The sequence below is a fragment of the Polypterus senegalus genome, chromosome 10 (genome assembly GCF_016835505.1).
Source record: "Polypterus senegalus isolate Bchr_013 chromosome 10, ASM1683550v1, whole genome shotgun sequence".
In the NCBI taxonomy this organism is placed as follows: Eukaryota; Metazoa; Chordata; class Cladistia; order Polypteriformes; family Polypteridae; genus Polypterus; species Polypterus senegalus.
Window position 1 is genome coordinate 151110702 of NC_053163.1, and position 8197 is coordinate 151118898.

Below are 8197 nucleotides of genomic sequence, written 5' to 3' on the forward strand. Positions count from 1 at the left end.
TAGATAGATAGATAGATAGATAGATAGATAGATAGGATACTTTATTAATCCCAAGGGAAATTCACATACTCCAGCAGCAGCATACTGATTAAAAACAATATTAAATTAAAGAGTGATAACAATGCAGGTATAACAGACAATAACTTTGTATAAGAAGGTAACAATGTCTATGCAAAAAGGTACAAATGTGACACAGTTCACATATGAGAGCTTGCACAATTACCAGTCAATCAGAGCAACCTTAGCACCTGGCACAAGATCATCACACCTGCATTGAAGGAAAAAAGCAAATTCACTTGTGAACAGGTAGATCAAATCAAATAAAGAGGTGGCAAGAAATGAACAGCAGTGCCTTGTGAGACACAAAAGTGATGCGCACAGGTGAGGCGAACTCTCACTTTGACTGCTTTTAGGACACTATGTCAGTGGTTCTCAACCTGTAGGGCAGGCCGCCCTAGGGGGGGCGCGAAGATGTGAAAAAAAGAAAACAAGAATCAAAAATATGAAAAAAACATCTGTTGAAACCAAAACAAATGAACTTAAACTACATTCTTATACTAGAACAATAAATATAGAGTTAGATAAATGTCAATAAAAGTTAAGTAGGTATAATACATTATGCATCTACATTTCAGTCCAAAAATGTTCGGTGGATTGCGATTAAAACTGTTATGAAAACTGGCTGGGATTGGCTCCAGCAGAAAGACTTAAAGGTTGATGGATAAATGTCAATAAAAGTTATGTAGGCTGCACTATGTGGATATGAAGGCACAGTGCATTTGACATTCACTACCAGACAAAAGTCTTAGAATGCCTCAGTTTTTTCAGTTTTATGGAAATGCAGGCAGTTTAATGTTTTAATGTTTCATGAAATTAAGGCCAGCGGTCGGCTGGCACCCTGCCCGGGTTTGTTTCCTGCCTTGCACCCTGTGTTGGCTGGGATTGGCTTCAACAGACCCTCATGACCCTGTGGTTAGAATATAGCGGGTTGGATAATGGATGGATGGATGAAATTAAGGCATAGAACAAATAAGCAATGGCAAATAAAAAAGAATAAGCGAAGGAATCATTAAGTGTACAAAGTGTGAGTGATTCAACTTTTTGATTCATCAAAGTAGCCTGCACCTTCTGCTGTTATAACAGCCAATCTGTGGTAATCCTGGTGATTCTGAATGCAAGTTACCAACTCTGCCTCCACCAGAAGATCCCCAGAACATTGCTCGTCCTCCTCCATGTTTGACAGTTGGTCTCACGCTGAGGAACCAACTCAAGCGTACAGACACCTGAACATTTCAAATATGGATTCATCAGTCCATAAGACTTTCTTCTAGTCTGCAGTAGTCCAGAGCTGGTATTTCAAGGCCTTATTCTTTCCTATAAGGAATGGCTTTCTTTCTGCCACTCACCTTGTCAAACCTGCGCACAGTTTCCTCTTCACAGTACAAACTAATATTTGCTTTTGACGACCTGCACTGTTAAGCTGTGATTAAAGCTCTTGTGTTGCGAGGCGCACATCTTGCAAGCTAGTGACCCTCACAAATTGGCTTGTGACTCTGGCCAGATCCTGTCCTATCAGAGTTTCTACCAGTTTCTTCTAATTGCCTTTAGATTGTGTAGAACACCACCGGACTCACTGACACTTGGATTTTTGTTGCGTTTACACTTCAAAGGGTAATAACACTCTGTCTCATTTCATTTGTTAATTGCCGTTTTCTTACCATTATCCCTGGAATCCAAGTAGAGCTTCACAGGGTGTAGTAACGTAGTCTGTTCCATCTCTGCTTAACGACACATTGATGATTTTTAAGTAATCAACAGAAGTTGGGACACTTGTAAGACTTAATTTACTTTAATTGCTGCAGCACTTCTGTAGGTTGCAACCTATTAGTTGTTCCATGTAGAAGGTCCATTTTTAATTTTCTAAAATGTATTTTTCAGTTTTGTTTACCTAAACTTTAAATGTAATCCTCTGGCAGTTTACTGCTTACCTTTTCACCATTTTAGGTCATTCATTGTATTTCAACTAATTTAATTTGAACACAAACTGGAAAAAACTGAGGTGTTCTAAAACTTTTGGCTGGTATGTATATATTAAATGTTTATCAGGCATTCAAAAATGAAAATGAATATTGTTAACAAACAGTTAAAGGAGTTAAAACAGTACACATGAGATCAGATATAACCTAGATTCAGGTTTTGTTCGTATGGTGGCTACTGGTGAGGGAAAGACGCAGCATCATACAGTTAAATGAAACTCACCAGACACGTCAACTGTCCTAAAACTGAAGCACCTCAGTGTGTGTCCTCACTGGAGCTCGCCATCTTTTGTACACTGACCTATTTGAAACGTGCATATTATTATATATTACTAGGCGGCTCTGCCCCCTGCATGCTTTGCTTGCTGACCCCCGGGTGTATGGAGAAGCAAATGTACAATTTAAACAGATTGTTATTTTCATGGGAATTGTTACATATGCATAATAGAACTAATTATTTTACATTACAGTGAGTAAAAAGAGTAAAAGTAATAAATTGAAAGAAAATTTTATTACTATTTTTAAACTTACACTTTTACTATAAAACTTCAGTAAAAACAATATTTGGAATTAACATTTCTTGAATATCGCATTGAATTTTGATTCTATGTTTGGACTTATATCGTGACAATGCAACACATAACTGCCCGTGAGTGAATATCATTTCTTCCCGTGACCCTGTATTCGGATTCAGCGGGTTAGAAAATGGATGGATGGATGGATGGATAAATGTCAATAAAAGTTATGTAGGTATAATACATTATGCATCTACATTTCAAAAAAATGTTCAGCGGGGCGCGATTAAAACTGTTATGAAAACTCGGGTCGCAAAGACTTAAAGGTTGAGAAACGCTGCACTATGTGGATATGACATTCACTACCAGACAAAAGTCTTAGAATGCCTCAGTTTTTTTCAGTTTTTATGGAAATGCAGGCAGTTTAATGTTTTAATGTTTCATGAAATTAAGGCCAGCAGTGGGCTGGCACCCTGCCCGGGGTTTGTTTCCTGCCTTGCACCCTGTGTTGGCTGGGATTGGCTTCAACAGACCCTCGTGACCCTGTGGTTAGAATATAGCGGGTTGGATAATGGATGGATGGATGAAATTAAGGCATAGAACAAATAAGCAATGGCAAATAAAAAAGAATAAGCGAAGGAATCATTAAGTGTACAAAGTGTGAGTGATTCAACTTTTTGATTCATCAAAGTAGCCTGCACCTTCTGCTGATATAACAGCCAATCTGTGGTAATCCTGGTGATTCTGAATGCAAGTTACCAACTCTGCCTCCACCAGAAGATCCCCAGAACATTGTTCGTCCTCCTCCATGTTTGACAGTTGGTCTCACACGCTGAGGAACCAACTCAACGGCGTACAGACACCTGAACATTTCAAATATGGATTCATCAGTCCATAAGACTTTCTTCCAGTCTGCAGTAGTCCAGAGCTGGTATTTCAAGGCCTTATTCTTTCCTATAAGGAATGGCTTTCTTTCTGCCACTCACCTTGTCAAACCTGCGCGCAAAGTTTCCTCTTCACAGTACAAACTAATATTTGCTTTTGACGACCTGCACTGTTAAGCTGTGATTAAAGCTCTTGTGTTGCGAGGCACACATCTTGCAAGCTAGTGACCCTCACAAATTGCCTTGTGACTCTGGCTTTGCCTGATCTTGTCCTATCAGAGTTTCTTCCAGTTTCTTCAGTCTATATACATCAGACTTCCAATATGACTCGGAGTCCTGCCACGTGCAAAAGTTCGCTGATGACACTGCTATTGTGGGCTGCATCAGGAGTGGGCAGGAGGAGGAGTACAGAAAGTTAATCAAAGACTTTGTTAAATGGTGCGACTCAAACCACTTACACCTTAACACCAGCAAGACCAAGGAGCTGGTGGTGGATTTTAGGAGGCCTAGACCCCTCATGGACCCCGTGATCATCAGAGGTGACTGTGCAGAGGGTGCAGACCTTTAAATATCTGGGAGTGCAGCTGGATGATAAATTGGACTGGACTGCCAATACTGATGCTCTGTGTAAGAAAGGTCAGAGCCGACTATACTTTCTGAGAAGGTTGGCATCCTTCAACATCTGCAGTAAGATGCTGCAGATGTTCTACCAGACGGTTGTGGCGAGTGCCCTCTTCTACGCGGTGGTGTGCTGGGGTGGCAGCATAAAGATGAAAGACGCCTCACGCCTGGACAAACTTGTTAAGAAGGCAGGCTCCATTGTAGGATTAAAGTTGGACAGTTTAACATCTGTGGCAGAGCGACGGGCGCTGAGCAAACTCCTGTCAATCATGAAGAATCCACTGCATCCACTTAACAGTGTCATCTCCAGACAGAAGAGTAGCTTCAGTGACAGACTTTTGTCACCGTCCTGCTCCACTGACAGACTGAGGAGATCGTTCCTCCCCCACACTATGCGACTCTTCAATTCCACCCGGGGGAGTAAATGCGAACATTAATTTTATTTAAATTCTTTTAATTTTTATTACTATTTAATTTAATATTGTTTCTTTGTATCAGTATACTGCTGCTGGATTATGTGAATATTCCCTTGGGATTAATAAAGTATCTATCTATCTATCTATCTATCTATCTATCTATCTATCTATCTATCTATCTATCTATCTATCTATCTATCTATCTATCTATCTAATTGCCTTTAGATTGTGTAGAACACCACCGGACTCACTGACACTTGGATTTTTGTTGCGTTTACACTTCAAAGGGTAATAACACTCTGTCTCATTTCATTTGTTAATTGCCGTTTTCTTACCATTATCACTGGAATCCAAGTAGAGCTTCACAGGGTGTAGTAACGTAGTCTGTTCCATCTCTGCTTTACGACACATTGATGATTTTTTTAAGTAATCAACAGAAGTTGGGACACCTGTGCAAACTGTTTACTTCAACTTGTAAGACTTAATTTACTTTAATTGCTGCAGCACTTCTGTAGGTTGCAACCTATTAGTTGTTCCATGTAGAAGGTCCATTTTTAATTTTCTAAAATTTATTTTTTTTCAGTTTTTGTTTACCTAAACTTTAAATGTAATCCTCTGGCAGTTTACTGCTTACCTTTTCACCATTTTAGGTCATTCATTGTATTTCAACTAATTTAATTTGAACACAAACTGGAAAAAACTGAGGTGTTCTAAAACTTTTGGCAGGTATGTATATATTAAATGTTAATCAGGCATTCAAAAATGAAAATGAATATTGTTAACAAACAGTTAAAGGAGTTAAAACAGTACACATGAGATCAGATATAACCTAGATTCAGGTTTTGTTCGTATGGTGGCTACTGGTGAGGAAAGACGCAGCATCATACAGTTAAATGAAACTCACCAGACACGTCTACTGTCCTAAAACTGAAGCACCTCAGTGTGTGTCCTCACTGGAGCTCGCCATCTTTTGTACACTGACCTATTTGAAACGTGCATATTATTATATATTACTAGGCGGCTCTGCCCCCTGCATGCTTTGCTTGCTGACCCCCGGGTGTATGGAGAAGCAAATGTACAATTTAAACAGATTGTTATTTTCATGGAAATTGTTACATATGCATAATAGAACTAATTATTTTACATTACAGTGAGTAAAAAAAGAGTAAAAAGTAATAAATTGAAAGAAAATTTTATTACTATTTTTAAACTTACACTTTTACTATAAAACTCCAGTAAAAACAATATTTGGAATTAACATTTCTTTAATATCGCATTGAATTTTGATTCTGTGTTTGGACTTATATCGTGACAATGCAACACATACAGTAACTGCCCGTGAGTGAATATCATTTCTTTCTCTCTAACACCATCCAACCTCTGCTCCTTAGGGACAAGCTGACTGAGATAGGAGTAGACTCACACCTGGTGGCATGGATTGTGGACTATCTTACAGACAGACCTCAATATGTGCGTCTTGGGAACTGCAGGTCTGACATTGTGTTCAGCAATACAGGGGCGCCGCAGGGGACTGGACTTTCTCCGGTCCTGTTCAATCTATATACATCAGACTTCCAATATGACTCAGAGTCCTGCCACGTGCAAAAGTTCGCTGATGACACTGCTATTGTGGGCTGCATCAGGAGTGGGTAGGAGGAGGAGTACAGGAACCTAATCAAGGACTTTGTTAAATGGTGCGACTCAAACCACTTACACCTGAACACCAGCAAGACCAAGGAGCTGGTGGTGGGTTTTAGGAGGCCTAGGCCCCTCATGGACCCTGTGATCATCAGAGGTGACTGTGCAGAGGGTGCAGACCTTTAAATATCTGGGAGTGCAGCTGGATGACAAATTGGACTGGACTGCCAATACTGATGCTCTGTGTAAGAAAGGTCAGAGCCGACTATACTTTCTGAGAAGGTTGGCATCCTTCAACATCTGCAGTAAGATTTATCTATCTATCTATCTATCTATCTATCTATCTATCTATCTATCTATCTATCTATCTATCTATCTATTATATAGTGCACTTCATATCTATCTATCTATCTATCTATCTATCTATTATATAGTGCCTTTCATATCTATCTATCTATCTATCTATCTATCTATCTATCTATCTATCTATCTATCTATCTATCTATCTATCTATCTATCTATCTATCTATCTGACTGTGGAGACAGTCGAGGAGCAGTGGAACAGGTTTAAAAATGTTTTACATGTAATGCAGGACAGATACATACCTAAATTTGGAAGTAATAGGAAACTAAAAAAATCTCCACGATGGATTAATAAAGATTTAAAAAAGAAGTTGCAAAGGAAAAAACTGCTGTATAAGGCATATAAGACTAATGACTGCAAAGAGAACCGTGAGCATATGAGAAAATGAGGGCAACCATTAAGAAGGATATCAGAGAGGCTAAAAGACAGTTGGAGAGGAATATAGCAGATAAGGCGAAAGAAGACCCCAAGAGATTCTTTCAGTATTTTAGTAGTAAAAGAACAGTTAAGGAGGAGGTCAAGTTCATCAGGAATAGTAAAGGGGAATTAAAAGATACAGACAATGAAATAGCAGATGCCCTAAACTTACATTTTTCTGAGGTGTTTACAAGTGAGCAAGTGGATAACCTGCCAGAGGTAAACACAACTACTAAGGAGGTACTGAGGGATTTGGAAATTGTAGAGGGAGAAGTGCTGCTCAGATTAAATAAGATGAAATCAAACAAATCACCAGGCCCAGATAATATTTATCCTCGTGTTCTTAAGGAGGCTAGTGAGTACATATATAAACCCTTGACACATATTTTTAGGAAGTCACTGTGCACTGGAGAGATTCCAAAGGACTGGAAAATGGCAAATATCATCCCATTATATAAAAGGGTGACAGGGCAGATCCAAGCAACTATAGGCCAGTAAGCTTAACAAGCATCACAGGAAAATTAATGGAAGGAATTATTAAGGATAAGATTGAGCAACACATGACAAGGACAGGAGTTATTCTGAACAGTCAGCATGGGTTCAGAAGAGGGAGGTCGTGTTTTACTAACATGTTGGAATTCTATGAGGAGGCAACAAAAGGATACGATCAAAGTGGAGCTTATGATATTATTTATCTGGACTTTCAGAAAGCATTTGATAAGGTGCCACATGAGAGGTTGGGCATCAAGTTAAAAGAAGTGGGAATTCAGGGTGATGTTTTTAGATGGGTGCAGAATTGGCTCAGACACAGGAAGCAGAGGGTGATGGTGTGAGGAACCTCATCAGAACTGGCCGATGTTAAGAGTGGTGTTCCACAGGGGTCAGTGCTAGGGCCGCTGCTATTTTTAATATATATAAATGATTTAGATAGGAATATAAGTAACAAGCTGGTTAAGTTTGCAGATGATACCAAGATAGGTGGATTAGCAGATAATTTGGAACTGCTATATCATTACAGAAGGACTTGGATAGCATACAGGCTTGGGCAGATTTGTGGCAGATGAAATTTAATGTCAGTAAATGTAAAGTATTACACATAGGAAGTAAAAATATTAGGTTTGAATACACAATGGGCGGTCGAAAATCGAGAGTACACCTTATGAGAAGGATTTAGGAGTCATAGTGGACTCCAAGCTATCAACTTCCAAACAGTGTTCAGAAGCCATTAAGAAGGCTAACAGAATGTTAGGTTATATAGCACGATCTGTGGAGTACAAGTCACAGGAGGTTCTGCTCAACCTTTATA